This window comes from Eptesicus fuscus, chromosome 3 (assembly GCF_027574615.1).
Source record: "Eptesicus fuscus isolate TK198812 chromosome 3, DD_ASM_mEF_20220401, whole genome shotgun sequence".
NCBI lineage: Eukaryota > Metazoa > Chordata > Mammalia > Chiroptera > Vespertilionidae > Eptesicus > Eptesicus fuscus.
In genome coordinates this window covers 99,201,324-99,220,492 of record NC_072475.1, presented here as the reverse complement: position 1 = coordinate 99,220,492, position 19,169 = coordinate 99,201,324, and the positions used below count along the sequence as shown (strand labels likewise).

Here is a 19,169-nt window from a genome sequence, read left to right as displayed (position 1 = left end):
TGACAGGTGCCTTGAATGCAGGAGTATGATTAATTTGATACTACATGTGAAGTTGTACACAAAGCGTAAGCAGCTTATATATAACTGGAGGCCCAATGCACGAGATTCGTGCAAGGGGCTCAGCCCTCACAGCCCCAGCTTTGTCCGGAAGGTCATCCGGAAGGTCATTCAGCCATCCGGTCTAATTAGCATCTTATGCTTTTATTATTATAGATTATTATAGTCTAGAGGCCTGGTGCACAAAAATTCATGCACTCGGGGGGGTCCCTCAGCCCGACCTGCACCCTCTTGCAATCTGGGACCCTCAGGTAGGGTTCCTAGGCCTGGATTGAGATCAGGGCCTATCGGGGCTTTCCTTCCCCCAGCTGCTGGCAGATGGCCCTACCCCCACTGCTGCCACTGCTTGCCATCTGTGCAGAGCTGCCCGCCCCCGCTCCCCCCCCCCCACTGCCACCAGTCGCCTCCCTCTGCAGGCGACAGGCATGGGGTGCAATCACTTGGCTGGCCTGGGCCTCCCTCTGCGTGGCGATCACTGGCTGGCCCCGCACACCCGCCATATCATCTCTGGCCAGTGGCCTGGGCCTCCCTCTGTGGGATAATCGATGGCGGGGTCCCCATATCGATCACGCCGCAGAGGGAGGCCCCACCCACCTGCTGCAGCGTCACCAGCCGGGTAGCCTGGGCCTCCCTCTTTCTTTTTGTTTTCTTTTTTTTTTTTTTAAAGTAAGAATAATGTTTACTGAGAGATACAGAACTGAGTACTATGAAGGATTTACCAGGATGGAAATGCACTGCACCCCTGCCCCTGCCACCCCAACACCCAGAGACTACAGTACTTAGAAGTTACACACAACAGCCATAACTGCTGAATATCTGTTTGTAACAAACAAACCATAGCATATTTATACTGTATCACATCGAGTGATTATAGAAATCCATTTATATATTGCTTGTATAAAATCAGTTTTTTTATAAAATATATTAAATTAAAAAAAGAGAAAGTATAAAAAAACATGTGCAGTTGAAAGCCCTGCCAGGACAGCCAGTCTGTAAACATTCAGTGAGTATGTGCTTGGGAAGGGTGCCCGTGCCTCGTGCCCACAGCAACTCCAGCAGGGCCATGAGGGTGTGCCCTGACTGCCACTCCGGGCAGGACTGAGCTGGACCACGGAGGGTGAGTATAGCAGGGCCTGGCACTGTGCCCTTCTCCAGCCTTGCATCAGGATCAGAGTCAGGGTCAGGATCAGGGCTGGGGGTAGGCAGATTGTAGTTCCATACACAGCCTAATTTTGGTTGCAACTCATGGCTTTTCCCGGCTGCTCAGAGGTCCTTTGGGTGGATGCCCTGGCGGAGAGGCTGGAGATGTGCCCACAGCTGCCTAGTTGGGCGTCTCTCCGGCCCAGAGCCTCCATCCTGCCTCCTGAAAGCCTGGCCCCAGGCAGAACAGGCCCTCCTCAGGACTACTTTGGTCTCAGCACTTGATTCTGGGTTTCATCAGCCTGGGGTTCTTCCCCTGGTGTGGCTGATCTAAGTTTCACAAAAAAGCCCGGCTGATGCAGGCTGTGCTGAGCCTCATTGAGAGTTTTTCATGTAGCAAGGAAGAGCCTTCTGGGATCCTCCTCCTCCCTCTGTTCATCTCCTCCTCCTCCACTTCCTCCTCCCAGCCCACGGTCACTTCTTCTCCAGCTGCTCCAGCAGTGGATTGTCTTCCGAGTTGGGGTCTGAACGCAGTCAGTCCTGATGACGCAGGTGAGGTGATGCCGGTTGAGCATCAGGATGAGCTGCTGCCGCTCCTGCTTCAGATCCTCCATCTGGGTTTTCAGCTCCGCATTCATGAGCTCCTGCCACTCAGACTCCCGCTGCAGAAACTCCGTCCGCTCCTTCTTCTTGTTCCGGCATCGGGCTGCCACCACTTTGTTCTTTCCCCAGTGCCTTTTCGTTCGCTCCTCTTCCTCGTCTAGCTCACTTTTCACAGGTTGAGGCCTCTTGCCCAGTTTCACCTCCAGGAAGTGCAAAGGGGCAATCATGGCCCCAATGTTGTGGATGTCAGCATATGTCAGCTCCTCTGCAGTCAGGGCCGCCAAGCTGGGGAGTCCAGTCAGGGGGCCGAGCCCTGGCAGAGAGCCGGCAGTCATGGAAGGGTCCGGGATCTACCCAGGCATCATGGCAGGAGGAGTGGCAGTCCAGCCCTGCAGAAGCCACGGGAGGAGGCTGCGACCCCGGGGCCTGTGCCAGGCTGCAGGCGCCATGCCTGTTCAGGAGCCTCCAGGCACCAGCCCTGCCCTGCAGCATCCACCGCTGCCAGGGCCTCCTGCAGGCTGTGTCAGGCGGCATGAGTCTCCCTCTTTGAGGCAATAGATTCCGGGGCTCTACCTGCCTGCCTCATCACCCCTAACCACTTGCCTGCCCACCTGATCGCCCCTAACCGCTGGCCTGCCTACCTGATCACCCCTAACCACCGCAGCTTAGTCCTGAAGGACATCTGGAATGATGTCCGGAAGACATCTCATCTATCTGGTCTAATTATCATATTACCCTTTTATTAGTATAGACTAGAGGCCCGGTGCACGAAATTCGTGCACGGAGGGGGGTTGTCCCTCAGCCCAGCCTGTACCCTCTCCAATCTGGGACCCTTGGAGGAATGTCCAATCTGGGACCCCTGGTGGGATTGGGCCTAAATGGGCAGTCGGACATCCCTCTCACAATCCAGGACTGCTGGCTCCCAACTGCTTGCCTGCCTGCCTTCCTGATTGCCCCTAACCGCTTCTGCCTGCCAGCCTGATCACCCCCTAACCACTCTGCTGCCAGCCTGTTTGCCCCCAACTTCCCTCCTCTGCCGGCCTGGTCACCCCTAACTGCCCTCTCCTGCAGGGTTGATCACCTCCAACTGCCCTCCCTTGCAAGCTTGGTCCCTCTCAACTGCCCTCCCTTGCAGGCCAGGTGCCTCCCAACTGCCCTCTCCAGCTGGCCATCTTGTGGTGGCCATCCTGTGTCCACATGGGGGCAGGATCTTTGACCACATGGGGGCAGCTATATTGTGTGTTGCAGTGATGATCAATCTGCATAGTACTCTTTTATTAGATAGGATAGAGGCCTGGTACAGGGGTGGGGGCCAGCTGGTTTGCCCTGAAGGGTGTCCCTGATCAGGGTGGGGTACCCTTGGGGTGTGGGGCAGCCTGAGCGAGGGGCCTGTGGTGGTTTGCAGGCCGGCCACGCCCCCTGGGAACGCAAGTGGAGGCCCTGGTATCTGGAATTTATTTTCCTTCTACAATTGAAACTTTGTAGCCTGGAGCAGAGCCAAGCCTGGGGCTCCCTCCGAGGCCCAAATATAATTGAAACTTTGTAGCCTTAAGCGGGTGGGCCTGGCCAGGGTGTGTGGAAAGCTTTGCTTCCCCTGTTGCCGGCGGCAACCCTGGCCTGCTCTCTCAAGCTCCATTCTGCCGCCATTTGTTTGAATTTGTTTACCTTCTATAATTGAAACTTTGTAGCTTGAGTGGAGGCTTAGGCCTGCAATGGCTGGCAGAAAGCTTGGCTTCCTCTGTTACCTAGGAAACCTTGCTCTCTGTGGCTGTAGCCATCTTGGTTTGGGTTAATTTGCATGCTCACTCTGATTGGATGGTGGGCGTGGTTTGTGGGTGTGGCTTGTGGGTGTGTCGGAGGTATGGTCAATTTACATATTTGTCTATTATTATATAGGATAGGTATAGATAGGAGATGTGAAAAACCTGAAAGGGCATCTAAACGAGCCTGAGAAAAATCAGAACCTAGTAGGGAAGTTGAAACACTTTATATAAAGTACCACTTGCTTATTGGAGTGAGATAGCGTTTTGAAAAGATAAGGGAAAATTCAGAATGTCGTAGAAATAAATATAGGCACCTATGATTGTGGTACAACAGACCCATAGAGTATTTTAGTTGCTAAGATAAAGAAATATGATGGAGTGGGAAAAGGAACAAATCAATCTGTTTTTAAGGAAATATGCGTTTGGGTCAACTTTTGTGGAGGCTTCTTAGAATTACAAACACAGAAAAAGAAAATGCTAAGGAGGATAGCTCAGGATAAGTAAAATTATTAGCAACTGCTTATTAGAAATTTTAAATTATTAAAGAATTGCTGATCTTGTGTTTAAAATAAACTATACTTGTCACCATAGACAGATGTGAAAGTGCAACATGTGTCATACATGTTTCCTACAACATGACATAAAAGGAAGAGTCTTTTTAGTGATGTGGCAATATCTTCTACTTTTAAATCCAATTTATGTTTACTGTTGAGCTTCTTTGCCTTCTGGGATTTGTAATGGTTTTCCTCAAAACAAGTCACCCTGTCTATGATTTGACTCATGGCAGTATGGCCCATCTACTTCTGTTTACCTAGAAGTTAACAATTACATGGTGCTCTTGATGAGTTTCAGCCTTACCTTAGACTAGAAATGAACTTCCTGTCAGCACATGATGCCTACATATCACTGCCCCTTGCCCCCTAACTTTTTAACACACACGGAGACAGATATGCCTAGGGATCTTGTTTCTCCTCTTCCTCTTGTGTGTTCTAGTTGGAAGCTGCAGTGAACGTGAATATCATGCTGGTGGACTGCCAGAAATGCATAACCACATCTTTAGAAAGTTTGGTAAAGATTGTGCCTCATATTACCTTATTCTTATATAAGGTTGAGTCATTTTCTAAAAAATGTTTTTGCATTTGGATCTTTCTAAATTTCCTGGCCAAATGAAAGAATGCTAAAATTAGTGAGTCGATAAAATTGCAGCGTCAAAAAAGCTGGAAGTGATTTTTGTGGTTAGTCAAAATTTCACAGTTCTCTTTTGGGGAAAACACGACCTCTATTTTATAGATCCAGAACTTGATGCCACATGGAAAATATATGCAGACAAAGACCGAAATAGTAATGAGAGGAAGAAGGGCAAAGGGACAGAGTTAAAATTGTGGCTACTTGTAAAATAGCTTAAATTTATTTAAATTTTTAGTAATTCCACACTGTACTGTTTGAAATAAAATGGGTGAGTAAATTCTAATACTCACATTACCTTAATGAAAAATTTTGAACACTTGCTTCTATTTATAACTCAAAATACTGACAGAAAATGTTATTGGCTGGAGATGCATATGGCTTACAGATATTATAATAAACAAACATTGATTTTTGCTAAGCTGAAGATCAACATAAAAACTAATTGATATTTTTACATTTCAACAAAATCTTAAAATTACCTGTATCAAAGTCTGATGAATCTGATTCATCACTCTTCACTGGAGAGCTTATGTGAAATTACAGCAACCACCAGAGGCTTGCCCTGATGACAGCCACCAGCTCCCCACCTTGGTCTGGTGCCCCCGCTCACCTCCTCCACCACCCCGCCATGACCAATGCCTGTCATGTTCCGTGTGCACCCCCTGGTGGTCAGCACACATCATGGTGTCTGGTTGTTTGGTTGTTTGGTTGTTCTCTTGTTCTGCAGTTCGGTCTATTTGCATATTAGGGTTTTATATATATAGATATGGACACAGACCATAGAGTAGTGAAGGTCTGGGAGGTGTGAGATGGAGGGTGTCAATGGGAAAAAACAAACAAAAACAGGGGACACCTATAATATTTTTAACAATAAAGCAAAATTTTAAAAAAAGGAATTAAAAAAAAGAAACAATGCCCCTAATCAAATGCTTAAGTTTGATTTACATTGATATTAACAGATATTTCCTGGCAGGATAGGTAGTAGCAACACCAGTTGCTGGTTCACATGGGTTAAAATTCTGCACTTTGGAATATGGCACCTTTCTCTCCTTCATATGGTTAATTTTGCTATGCTTTCTTTCCACTGAGACCTATTAGGAGTCTAAAGATCTCATCAGACACTTTCAGGGTTGCCACACAGCCCTTTTCAGCCCGTATTACTTTTATTTTTTAAGACTGAGTACCAAAATCAGCAATCCATGGTTTCCTTCATCTCTCATTCCAATTCAACCTGTGGGCAAGAGGCAGTTTGTTGTGGGGAAAAGATCATCAGCTGGGAGAGGCAGGGGTCAGAACTGGGTTCTGTATCCACAGGCTAGAGTGTTTGAAAGAAGCCTCACATTTTCTTATTTGCTTGAATTGCATTTTAACCTATTAATAATTAATAACCAATTAGATTATTTCTTTTCGGGCCTGCTAATTATGTAAAAGAGGCAATAAGGACATGAATCCATAACAGTATCAAAACAGGCAAGTACCCAAACATTTCAGCTGTGAGTGGTTGGATTCATGAACAGTTGCAAGAGTATACAAGCATTTCACAGTTGCCTGCAGAGCAATATGGTCAGATGATATGCAAGCAAACACAAGTGAGCAATAATATATCAAAACGGTGACAGGTTATATTCTTGGTATGGAATTCTAGTCAGCCATGTCCTGGAATAAGAAATTAAGATGATATGGTCATATCTGAAAAGAAATTTGGCCAAAATATTCAACAATATATACAAATGGGACCACCTACTTGTCCCTTCCTAGTTGTTCTGTTACTCAGTCTACAGAGCTCTATAAAGACAGAGCCTAGGAGGCTTTCCCTAACTCTTCTTAATGACAATGACTCTCATTGCATGGACATAAATGCTGGAACAAAAAGGTGGGAAGCAGGAGAAAAAGTCTGTGATTATGTTTCCAGTGAAGTTTGAGTTTATGATCCTGACAAAATGGCCCAAGTTACATGAGCTATTGATGGTAATGAATTCCAAAGTAGGGGCTGATTTATGGAATGAGATATGAAGGAAACCATGGATTGCTGAGTAACAGACTCAATTAGATTCAGGAGGAAAAATATACATGTAAAGGTCACCTTTAGCATTTATGCATAACTCTTTAAGCTTATAAGACATTTTGATGGTTGATAAGGAGTTAAAGAAATGAGATACTAGGAAATTGTCCAAGGACAATTTGGGACCTAGAATGATGAAATAATTTAGAAATCTCAGTGAAGGTCTACATGTGAAAGTACACAGCAGTGATCTAGGAAGGCAGAAATGTCAGTTAATATTCTAGTTTTGAAACAGAGTTATAGACTATTAGAGGAATTTGACATAGGGTAGCTTCTGGTTCACTAATTTTTATTATCATAAATAACTTTGGCCTATTTGGGGGTTAAATTGTATTTTCATAATCTATGTTATCAGCCCTAAATTAAAAAATAAAAGCATTGTTTGTCTCATTCCTTGATTTTTTCCAACTGTAATAAATTGATGTGTCTGATTTAACTATTTGATTACCATGGAGAAATCTTAGACAGTATTTAAAGCTATATTGGTCTCCTGTGGATTTTTGTCATTTGAACAAATACATAATTTCTCTCTTGTGTTATCAATCCCACACAACATTCTTAAATTTTTGAGATTTTAAGTAAAGCTTCATGATTATTGTTTTGAGATTTAAATTAAAGCTATAATTTTTGGCAATTATGTTTTTGTTTTCATTATGTAAAAATCTGTCAGCTTTGTTGACTAGAAGTGATTTGTAAAGCTGCATCCTCTAGTCTTCTATTTTTATTCATGCTTCCTGCCTCTAATCTCTCTGATTTATAAAAGCAATGATTATGAAACCCAGAAGAGAATAATTATGTTAAGTCTAAAAATACTGTCCACTCTTCCCTAAATATCCTAGTAAGTCTGAATCATTTTGCACTTTACAATGATGGCATGTTGTTCTGATTCTTATATCATTTGAAACATTTGTTTAACATAAAGATTCCAGAGCCCACCATAATCAATTTCCCATATAATTCTCAGGATGAGCTAAGTTTGGGAAAATTACTTCATAAATCATTGTCTTACTCTATACACAAAGACAAAATAAATTAGTAGGATACATTTTGCATATGCAGACTGATGTTGCAGAATCTATTTTATCAATAGTGGATTTGGGGACTTAATTTGCTTAGAAAATTTACTCTAGGGATGAACCTTATTGAGAATAAGTATCAGTGGTATCTGTTACATAACTCTATCATCCACTGTGAACACTTTAATTTAAAACCTTTAGTAACTAGAAGTGTCCAGATGGTGAATGATTACAGCTATGAATTACAGTTGCACCAGCTCAGTATTGAGATAAGAACTGCATGACAACATGCAGAAAGACATTTGACAACTTTCATGTAAAGAGGTTAATTAGAAAGTACAGTTGAAAAAATGTACTGATGTACTTTGGCTCAAATTAGATTAAGAGATTAGATTATAATCTATTATATATACTAGAGGCCCAGTGTATGAAATTCATGCATGGGTGCGGTCCTAGGCCTGGCCGGTGATCAAAGGGCAAGTGTCTGGCATGGAAGGGCGGGTCCCAGCTGCACGCCCTCTCTGCCTAGGTCACGGCACCCAAGTCTCCATGCAGAGATGAGGTGAGTGCGGCAGGACACCACTGGCCGGGGTGCAGTGTGAGCCGCTGTGCCACCCAGAGGTGCCACACAGAAGACGGGTGGGCAGCGCACTCTCTCCCGGCTGGCCTTGCAGACCGGCTCCTGCACCCGGTCTCCTGGTCGAACTCCCAGTCGAATGAATGCCCAAGGGGACAATTTGCATATTATGCTTTTATTATATAGGATATATAAAATTACATCAAAAGGTTTAAGATGAAAGGCTAAGACATGGTATCCTTATTTATTTGTATATCTCAAGGTTTAGGAGAAATGTGTTTCTTCTCAAGTTAAAGAATATAATATGGACTGCTTCTGGAGTTGGCTTCATCATATATCATCATCCCTTGTCCACCCAAACCCCAAGATAATCTTAGGACAATACATGTTTGAAATGTTCAAGATATGTTGAGCTGTATCAGAATTTAGGCAAATTGCCTACATTGATAAGCTCCCCAAAGTCCATATTTCTACTATTAGTATATTTTCTTTCTTTAGTACTTTTCTACTTTTTATTGCAAACCCTTCCCTAACCCCAAAAACTTGGAGCTAACATATTTATAAATGCAAAAGTAAAGAGTAGCTTCTCTCAAAAATGTGTCTACAACAAGCGCACTAGCAGCCAGTACCACACCCAGTTTAGTACACGGGACTACTTTTTCTTCTCAACTAAATAAAACCTTTGCTGTGGCAGACCGTAGAAAGGTTAAAAGACTTATGGATGGCAGTGGTTTCAGGCAATCAAATCAATAGAACATAAGACTCCCAGAAATTTAGAAAATGCCTATCAACATGGACTTTTAGAGCCTAATTTTATTTTAATAAAAATAGTGTTTACTATATGTCAATCACTATTCTAAGTACTTAATAAATAGCAGTGTTCAATTCTAAGAACAAGCCCATGAAGTAGGTAACATTACTACCATCCTTATTTTACAAATGAGGCAGAGAGAATTAAGAAAGTTGACCAGCCCGGCCCGTGTATCTGTGGTTGAGCATAGAGCCATGAACCAATAGATCGTGGGATTTGATTTCCAGTAGGGCACATGCCTGGGTTGCAGACTCAATCTCCATTGGGGGGCATGCATGAGGCAGCAGATCAATAATTCTTTCTCATCATTGATATTTCCATCTCTCTCTACCTGTCCATTCCTTTCTCTGAAATCAATATATATTTAAATTTTAAAAATAAAACAGGTGATCAGAATAAGAGTGACTAAGTAATAGAGCTAGGATTTGGCCCCAGGAAAAAAATGGCTTCCAGTGTGAGCTTTGACAGTTACAAAATGCTGCCTCTCATGAGATTATTCCGTCCCACACAGACTTAATGGCACAGCTCTTCCACCTGTCTATAGAGGTGACATTTCACCAGGGTTGAATGTCCTTCTATAAGCTCAAGGTATCCTCAAGATATCAGGTCACTGAGTAAAACATGATGCACACCCCCATCTTTCCCCTCTACACAGCATGAAGCCACACACAGACTGCAGGTCATGTCATGATGATTCTCTTTCTCCACAAACTTCTTTTGAGAAAGATCACATGCTGAAGGAGAAAACTTCCCAAGTCACAAATCAACCAGCTAACCTTTAAGGAGGCTGTCATAATAGGGACTTTATAGCTATCTGGAGCATACTGTAAAAGTCCTCATCATGAATAATTTTGTGGGGTTTTGAAGGAAAATTAGAACAGGGGCTCACCAATAGCCATCTAGTTCCTGCTGAAATTAGTACTTTCTACTACTTCTTCTGTCATTTGATCCCTTCCTACAGATGTAAATTTACTTGCCACACCCCAAGATCATGATTTTCTTACCATTTTAAGGTCTTGGCCCCATTTGAGAAACAGATAAAGAGTATAGATCCTCTCTCCAGAAAGATGCACATAGAGCGCAAAATTTGTCTGCAATGTTTATAGACACCACTTCCATCCCTAGCCATGCCGAGTAATGAAACCCTTGAGTGCCATGAACTTGCAGTTAGACATTTTCACTACAGTAAAATTAGGGAATGTCTCTTTAGGTTATAATTGCAATTTGAAGACTTTTTTTATATATAACCTTTTACTTCTTTTGTAAAGATGTCATTGACCACTGGTGACTCTAGTGATAAATTTCAATAGAGGTGTTTTTGTTCTTTCTCAGGAAAGTTATTTTAAACTAATAGCTCTCTCTCTTTTTCTAAATCACCTGAATATCATGAACTATATGAAGTGATAGAATACTATATATATAAAAAATTACTTATTTGGAATTGATTGTGAAATGGCAAAATAATTAAATATCTAAGTTGCTGTACCTAGAGAAGATAGTTTTCAAGAAGCATATGGGTTTGCCCAATATGATATCAGTTTCCAACTCAAACTCAAAATGAAAGGTCCTTTTCTCTCCAGAAAGTAGAAAAATTAAATAAATGTTCAATATCGCTAACTGTGGAGAACATTGATAACAAATTGGAAATTATTCAGAAAGAGTTGACATTAAGACATTCTCCCAATTTAAAAAAAAATTGTATTGAGCACTTAAACTATGTGTATATCAGTACAAAAGCTTCAGTATGATGCAAAATAAAGTAGCCATTAGGTTGGATAACTTACTTCTGTTATGTATTTCCAAGGAAACCTATGCTTGGTTTATCATTATATTTATGCATCCTTATTGGTTTTGTTCCTCAATTGTGTGACTTTCCTTCTAAGTCAGAGGATTCAAGGAAGTAAGGATCACTGTATCATTTTTTTTTAATTTTTAATGCAGTCTTGATAACCTTTTATTATTTTTTCTGGTTTCTGTTTTATTTTATTTTATTTTATTTTATTTTATTTTATTTTAATTTCTTTATTGATTAAGGTGTCACATATTTGTCCTCATTCCCCCATTCCCATCCCACACCCCTCCCCACGGATGCCCCAACCCCCTGTTGAACTTAACCATTGGTTAGGCTCATATGCATGCACACAAGTCCTTTGGTTGATCTCTCCCCTCCCCAACCCCCATCGATAGTCTGATCGATGCCTCCTTGTTTCTGGTTCTGTTCTTGTTCATCAGTCTATGTTGTTCATCATTTCCCCTAGATGAGCGAGATCATGTGTCACTAGAGATATACTTATAAGAACTGAATGTGAGACGAGCAATAATAGTTATGCTGACAGGCAAATGAATCAGTCTGTAGTGAGTTTCTTTCTGGACCAACAGTTCTTTTGAGACCCAATTTCAATGTCCACCAGTTCCTTATGTGTACATGTCGGCACTGACCCCTCAGCTCTGGATGGTGGACAAATGGTGGTAACGGAGGTCCGACTCCCTCTGGTTTGGTCTTGGCCGGACCCAGGGGCACGGCTTCACCCGGACTCAGGGGCACGTGGCCTCACCCAGACCCAGGGGGGGCGTGGCCTCACCCGGGCCGGGACCCCGCCTCACCCGGATCCAGGGGCACACGGCCTCACCCAGACCCAGGATCCGGCTTCACCCATACCCAGGGGCGCGAGGCCTCACCCGGACTCAGGGGCGCATGGCTTCTCCCAGACCCAGGGGCGTGTGGCCTCACCAGGACCTAGGTGCGCGCGGCCTCACCCGGACCCGGGACCCACTGTATCATTTTAACGTCTGCCAAATACTGCTTATAGTTTTTATTAGAGAATACATACTTTAATCAGTAATGCTAATAAAAATAGAATTCTAAGTAAGTGCCAAGCACTGTACTAAGTCCATTCTCATGTAATTCTTATAATTGCAATATCCATGACAATGTTTTGGTAATTTGAAGAAAATATAGTAATATATAAATAAATAGAGGATCTATACATTAATACATATCTGTTGACTAAATAAATACATTGATGCATTTTTCACAATTTATAACAATTTAACTTAGTAATGCTACCGTAATTTAAATAAATTCCAAACAATAATTCTTTTGCAATTAATAATGGGGATCCATATATGAAAGCTATATAACTAAATCTATGGCTGCTGCACAAGACAAACATGAAAGATAAACTAAGTAAAACAGAATGTAAGAAAATAAATTCAGTCTGATTAATCTAAAGCAGAGATTATTCTCTTGGCCATATCTTGCTATGTATTATCACCATTTTCTTGGTGAGGAAATGAAAAGATTATATAAAATCACCTGGATATCATCTATAGTTTAGGCAAATAATGTTTGCTTTGGTTAATTCCATCATAAATTATACCCATATCCCAATCTAAATACAGATATATTTGTTCATAACCAATCTCCTGAATGTTTTTATAATCTCAAATTAAGAAACTTCTCTATAAAAACAAAAACACAAAAAATTGATTAAAAATGGGCAGAGAATCTGAAGGGACATTTTTTTCCAAAGAAGACATACAGATGGCGTGCAGGTACATAAAAAAGTACTCACATCATTAATCATCAGGGAAATGCAAATCAAAGTAACAACGAAACATCCCCATACACCTGTTAGAATGGCTATTATCTAAAAACAAGAAATAGCAAGTGTTGGTGAGGATATAGAGGAAAAAAAAGAACCCTTGTGCACTGTTTTTAGGAATGTAAATTAGTGCAGCCACATCATATGGTCCTGATGAAGACCATCCCATCTATAATATTTTGGTCCTGGTGAAGACCATCCCATCCACAATATGTCTGAGCACTTATCTGAATAAAATGAAAACATTAAATTTAAAAGATAAGTGCACACCCATGTTCATCGCAGCATAATTTACAACAGCCAAGATATGGAAGCAACCTAAGCACCATGAATGAATAAAGAAAAATGTTTACACACACACACACACATTCATACACACGCACGCGCGTGTGCGCGCGTACATGTGCAAGCACCAATGGAATATTATTTAGCCATTAGTAAGAAAGAAAACTTGCCATTTGCAGCAACATGGGTGGAATGTGAAGATACATGCTAAAGAAAATAAGTCAGAAAGAGAGAGACCAATACCATATTATCTCCACTATATGTGCAATCAAATAAAATACCAAGCTCATAGATAGAGAGGAGATTGGTAGTTGGGTGAAATGGGTGAAGATGGTTAAAAAGTACAAACTTCCCATTATAAAATAAATGTCATGGGGATGTTAAAAAGAAAATAAACTGCTTTGTGCGTAATTATAAATAAATATTGGAATAGGATGGACTCAATTATTGCACTGGGTTTCTGGGCCTTGAATGAATAAAAGTGAGTACTTATTCCAAGTGCTGCCTTAGGTATGTTTATTTCAGCTTATCTGTGCCATATAGTACATGATTTAGAAGCTATATAGAATGGTGTTACACCTAGAAGAGGCCATCAAATATTTTCATATTGTTCTATTCATCATAAAGATATACACATCTGCTAACCTGCTTTATATTTTCTCACATCAGAAGCTGTTGGGAGATATATTTTTCTTAGGAAGTTGTCTTCTTGTAGACCTATCAATTCTTTTTATTTGAAATTTAAAACCTAAATATAAGATAAATATAATTAAGTATTCTTCAGGTAGCTCTATTAAATAATCATGCAAAATATAAATGTCAAAGAGAGATCTTCCCACCTTCAGCACTTAATTTTAACCCAAACTCTCCTACTACAATGACATTCGCCCAGTTGCTCCACTTGCCCTGTCTCTGATCCTCTGACTCTTTTCTTTTTGTCTTCTAAAAAGCTGATTACATACTGGAAGTATAGCTTTCTCTCCATCTGCTGACAACATCATTTCAATTCCAAAACCCCACCATGATGTTGAGCCACGAAAGAGAAGGGAGACAGCCAGCCACATTACAGAAACAAAATTGACTTCTGAGATCAATAGAAATTATAATTAAGCTGTACATAGTTATCCCTCTTAGAGCTTTCCATTTTGCAAATATTTAAATGATGACTTAGCAATACAACTTTCACTTCATCAGCGTCTCTGCGGAAATTGGAAATTACAGTATGTGATACAATTAAAATGTATATCCACAACCACTCAGAATAATCATGGCTAATTAGAAATTATGAATCATTAAAATGACAAGGTTTTCTGTCAGTATGTGTGCACAGCACATTCATGACTTCTAACTTCCCAATCCAATCTCAGTGAATTTAAGGAGGTACATTTGTTTCAATATTTCTATTAAGCCCCTCCATTAAGTAAATTACCATTACAACCAAAGTTTAAAGGTTATCTGGGCTAGCAAACTACTCAACATAGCTAATACATATAATTAGCTGTGGTGAGATTCCACATTAAACTTTTCCACTGCTATTTAGTAAATTTTCTAAAATAAATCATTTATTCAGGCTTATCAAGATTGCTACAGTGCTCCTGATGGAATTTAGGATGTATTTATCATGATAAAATCCTAATGTCTAGTTTTTCTTGTATACATCATTAATTTTAAGGCTGCCTGAAAAAGCATCCAAATGTTTAAATTCAGTATTTCTGAGACAATGTTTGTGATATTCTCTGGGAAAAGTGGAAGTATAAAAGAAGAAAAAAAAAAAAGCAAGTAGAACTGAATTAAAACTATGATTTTTGGGGGACAATTTCAAAGCATTTTTTGTTGTTGTTTTTTTACAAAAAATTTCAGAATAAACTTAAAGGAAAAATCCTATATAATAAAGAGGTAATATGCAAATTGACCATCACACCCTCACACAAGATGGCTGCCCCCATGTGGTCACAAGATGGCTGCCACAAGATGACCGGCAGGGGAGGGTAGTTGTAGGTGATCAGGCCAGCAGGGGAGGGCAGTTAGGGGTGACTGGGCCTGCAGGGGAGTGAGGGCAGGGGAGGGCAGTTGGGGGCTATCAGACTGACAGGGGAAGGCAATTGGGGGCAATCGGGCCAGCAGGGGAGCAGTTAGGTGTTGATCGGCTGACAGGGGAGTCATTAGGGGGTGATCAGACTGGCAGACAGAAGGGGTTAGGGGCAATCAGGCAGGCAGGCAGGTGAGTGGTTGGGAGCCAGCAGTCCTGGATTGTGAGAGGGATGTCCAATTGCTGGTTTAGGCCCGATTCCAGGGATAAGGTCTAAACTGGCAGTCAGACATCCCCCAAGGGGAGAGGGTGCAGGCTGGGCTGAGGGACACCCCCACTCCAGTGCACAAATTTCATGCACCGGGCTTCTAGTAATTTCTATAAAATGTTTATGTTCAAATAGGCTAGATTTAAGCAATATTCTCAGAGGACTTCAATGGTCCAGTTTTTATATTAAATTCTCCATATATGAGAGAGATTAAGGCAAGGAATTCAAGGAAGTTAGCCACAGAATAGGTCTTCTCTCCAATTGTCAACAGATTCCACCTGTTCTACTGTCTCAGTCAAGCCAGAGTACCAGCAGAGACCGTGCTGGCACAGCTCCTTTTAAAGATGAAACCATTGAAGCTGAGGGAAAATTATTTGAAGGAAAATGATAAACCTAGACCTACTCTCTCAGAAGAAACTGCTGACAGTTCTAAAATCATAATCCAAAGAAAAACTTCAGATACCTCCCTCCATGAAGGGCAGTAAACATACTCCAAAGACTAGGTACAGTATAGTTCTAGAAATCTCCAACTTGAGTAGAAAACATCTTGATGTAATAATGCAAAGTTTTAAGAAACTAGTGGGTAGTGAGATGGGGACTAAGTGCACGAAATGGCTGGTGCTAATTTTCACTTACATGTGTATGTTTCTATTATTGTATCCATAGATACAGACAAAATCCCATTGCTAATGAATAAAATATTACCCAGTCGGTGCACAACTGATGCTGCCATTATTAAGCTATTGTCTCTCAGTCAAATCTACCCTTTCAACCTCTTCTTTGTGATGCTGAGGCTGGGACTCTATAACCTTCGCTCTGCTTTGCTGGAAGGAAGCTTATTAGGCTCTGCCAGTAGGAGTCACTAGAAGGAGAATGGAAAGCTCAAGGAAGAAGAAAGAAGTCACTCCTCATTGTTATGTATAATTTTTCTTTCATTGTTACTTTAGCAATTGGTCTTCACCCTTGGAGTGGTATCTGGCACACCTGTTTCCAGTTTATATTTCCATATCCAAAGAATAAGCCTCATTGTGGCTGCTCGTACACACCAGCACCTGGGGGATGGGGGGTAGCATTCCCTTCCCAAAGAGCAGGCTCCCAGCAATGCAGAAACCCCTGCCAACCTTCTAGGTTCTAATAGTCCAAACCTCTTTTTTGGGAGGATGCCCCAGACATAGAGGTGCTAGGGGCTTTTAGAAGCTACCACCCCTGATTCACTTTAGTGTTGCATTTGTCCGTCTGGTCTTCCAGAGCCTGTTTAACTAATTCTGTATCTGAAATTCTCTCTGTTAAAATAACTGGTGTCATTTTCTGACTGGAGCCTGACTAATAAAGAAGTAAAAGACTCTTTTAATATTGATGCGTGCAGATTCTGTAATTCATGATTCTGCCTTGGTGAATAAAAAACGGTTTGTCCAGTGCCCTTTACTTTGAAGACACCCCCCCGCCCACTACCACCACCAATCCATAATACTTTGGTGCTGGTGAAAACCACCCTATCAATAATACTTTGGTTCTAGTGAGGGTGGTGTTATCAAAGATGTGTCCCGTCCTCATGACAGCTTTGAACTCAGGACCAAGGCTGACCAATCAGATCTCTCTAATCTTCTCCTACAAAGATTGGTTTAGGGATAGGCATAAGATTCAGTTTGGCCAATCATAGTCTTTCCTGGGCTCTTTTAAAATTAGAGTTGGTAATGTTATAGTCATGTGAGGAATAGAAATTGTGGAAACTAGCTTTCACCTTACCTCCTTGCATGAAATTTCCATATAGATGGAAATGAGATAACCAAGAGAGAAATCCAGAGTGAGATTGAGAGAGAAGGAGAGAGAGAAAAAATAAATTTCATTTGAAAAATTAGATTCAATCATTAGGCCACTGGACCTCCTGAGAAATGTCTATAACTTGAAAACAGAAGTTGTTTGTATGGTGGGAATGCAGATTGGTGAGGCCACTGTGGAAAACAGTATGGAGTGTCTTCAAAAAATTAAAAATGGTACTCCCATTTGAACCAGTAATCCCACTTCTAGGAATATATCCCAAGAAACTAGAAAAACCAATCAGAAGGGATATATGCATCTCTATGTTCATAGCAGCACAATTTACAATAGCTAAGATTTGGAAACAGCCTAAGTGCCCATCAGCAGATGAGTGGGTTAACAAACAGTGGTACAGCTACACAATGGAATACTACACTGCTGTAAAAAATAAGGAACTCTTACCATTTGCAACAGCATGGATGGATCTGGAGAGCATTATGCTAAGTGAAATAAGCCAGTTGGAGAAAGATAAATAGCACATGATCTCACTTATTTGTGGAATATAATGAACAACATAAACTGATGAACAAAAAAAGATACAAGACATAGAAGTATTGAACAGACCAACCTCAGAGGGAAGGCAGGGGCAGGTGCGGGGTGGGGGTGGGTGGGGGGTAATAGAGCAACCAAAGGACTTGTATGCATGCATATAAGCATAACCAATGGACACAGACAGTAGGGGCATGAGGGAATGTGCTGGGGGGTGGGAGTGGCCAGGGAGAGGTCAATGGGGGGAAAAGGAGACATATGTAATACTTTAAACAATAAAGAATTTTAAAAAAATGCCTAAACCCCTGAAGTATCCATCAGCAAGGCTCACAGAAAAGCCATCAGTATGAATTCTAAAAGCCTTCAATGGACTGCAGTAAAACAACTTGCACATAAAAAATAAATAAATAAATAAATAAAATGAGGTTATTAGAAAACATAAATTGTTTAATGTGCATCAGCAAAAGTCAAGCAAAGATCTAAAGAAATATTAGTATTGGACAAAGAGAAAAATACTTTTCCTAAAATGGCCAGAAAATATACACTTCAGATTTATAGTGCCTGCGATCAAGCTATATTCACTTTTATTATTTAAAAGCCAAGCAAATTCCAACAATGTTTAGAAGGCTAGTGTATGCCTTTTTGCTCACAATTGAAATCAGCAGAAAACACTCTGTATTGTTATTTGTTTTGCACGTTTTAGAAGTGTTTTATTAGTTAATATACGCAAAAGTAATTAAAATTCTATCTTACTTAAGAACCTTTCTAAGAATGACAGTCATAGTTTTGCATGCCTCACGTGACCCATTGCTAACCATTAGAGAATCACATCTTTTCATATCTGTTATAATAAAAAAGTTAGAACAACTAAACCAAATTTTAAAAGCACTGAGCTTTAGAAGTCCCTCTAATACTTGAATTTTCAATATATACTCCTGTCAAGTAAATGGTTATTTTCTATAAGCCACTCCTCTTAAAAGATGATTGTCTGTTTCCTGACATTGGACCTAGGCAACAAAGAAACCAAGAGAAGTTCAGGATTGCTTTTGATTTCTCTCCTGGGATAGTGATTTCTTTCCTGGTTTCAGGAAGGAACCTGCTCCATCCATGAGAGAAGCCTCTTCTGCAGTGTAAGCAGATTGACAGAAGATTTCTATGTCATCTCAGAGAAAGACTCCAAGAAGTTGGACTTCAGTTCTTTCTACTCTTTTCACCACTGGAAACAAAAAGATCCTACTCTGACAGTATCTAACAGAATCTGAGACTTGGTCTTAACAAGATCTTTAGTTTAAAAGTCAGGAGGGGTTTTGTAGTTAACAGTAATGACACATTTCTTGATTTTGGGTTAGAAATATGACGATCAGATTCCCATTTTTGAATAAAATTTCCAGCCTCCCCAACACACATATTTACTCCCTCAGATGCTTTTTTTCTCTTTGAACATTCACTAAATATTTG

At 40.9% G+C, this 19,169-nt stretch overlaps 1 pseudogene; it reads right to left on the bottom strand.

Moving 5' to 3' along the window:
* Positions 1–1,671: 1,671 nt before the first annotated feature.
* LOC103295802 (jun dimerization protein 2-like) lies at positions 1,672–2,192 on the bottom strand (annotated as a pseudogene).
* Positions 2,193–19,169: the final 16,977 nt, after the last annotated feature.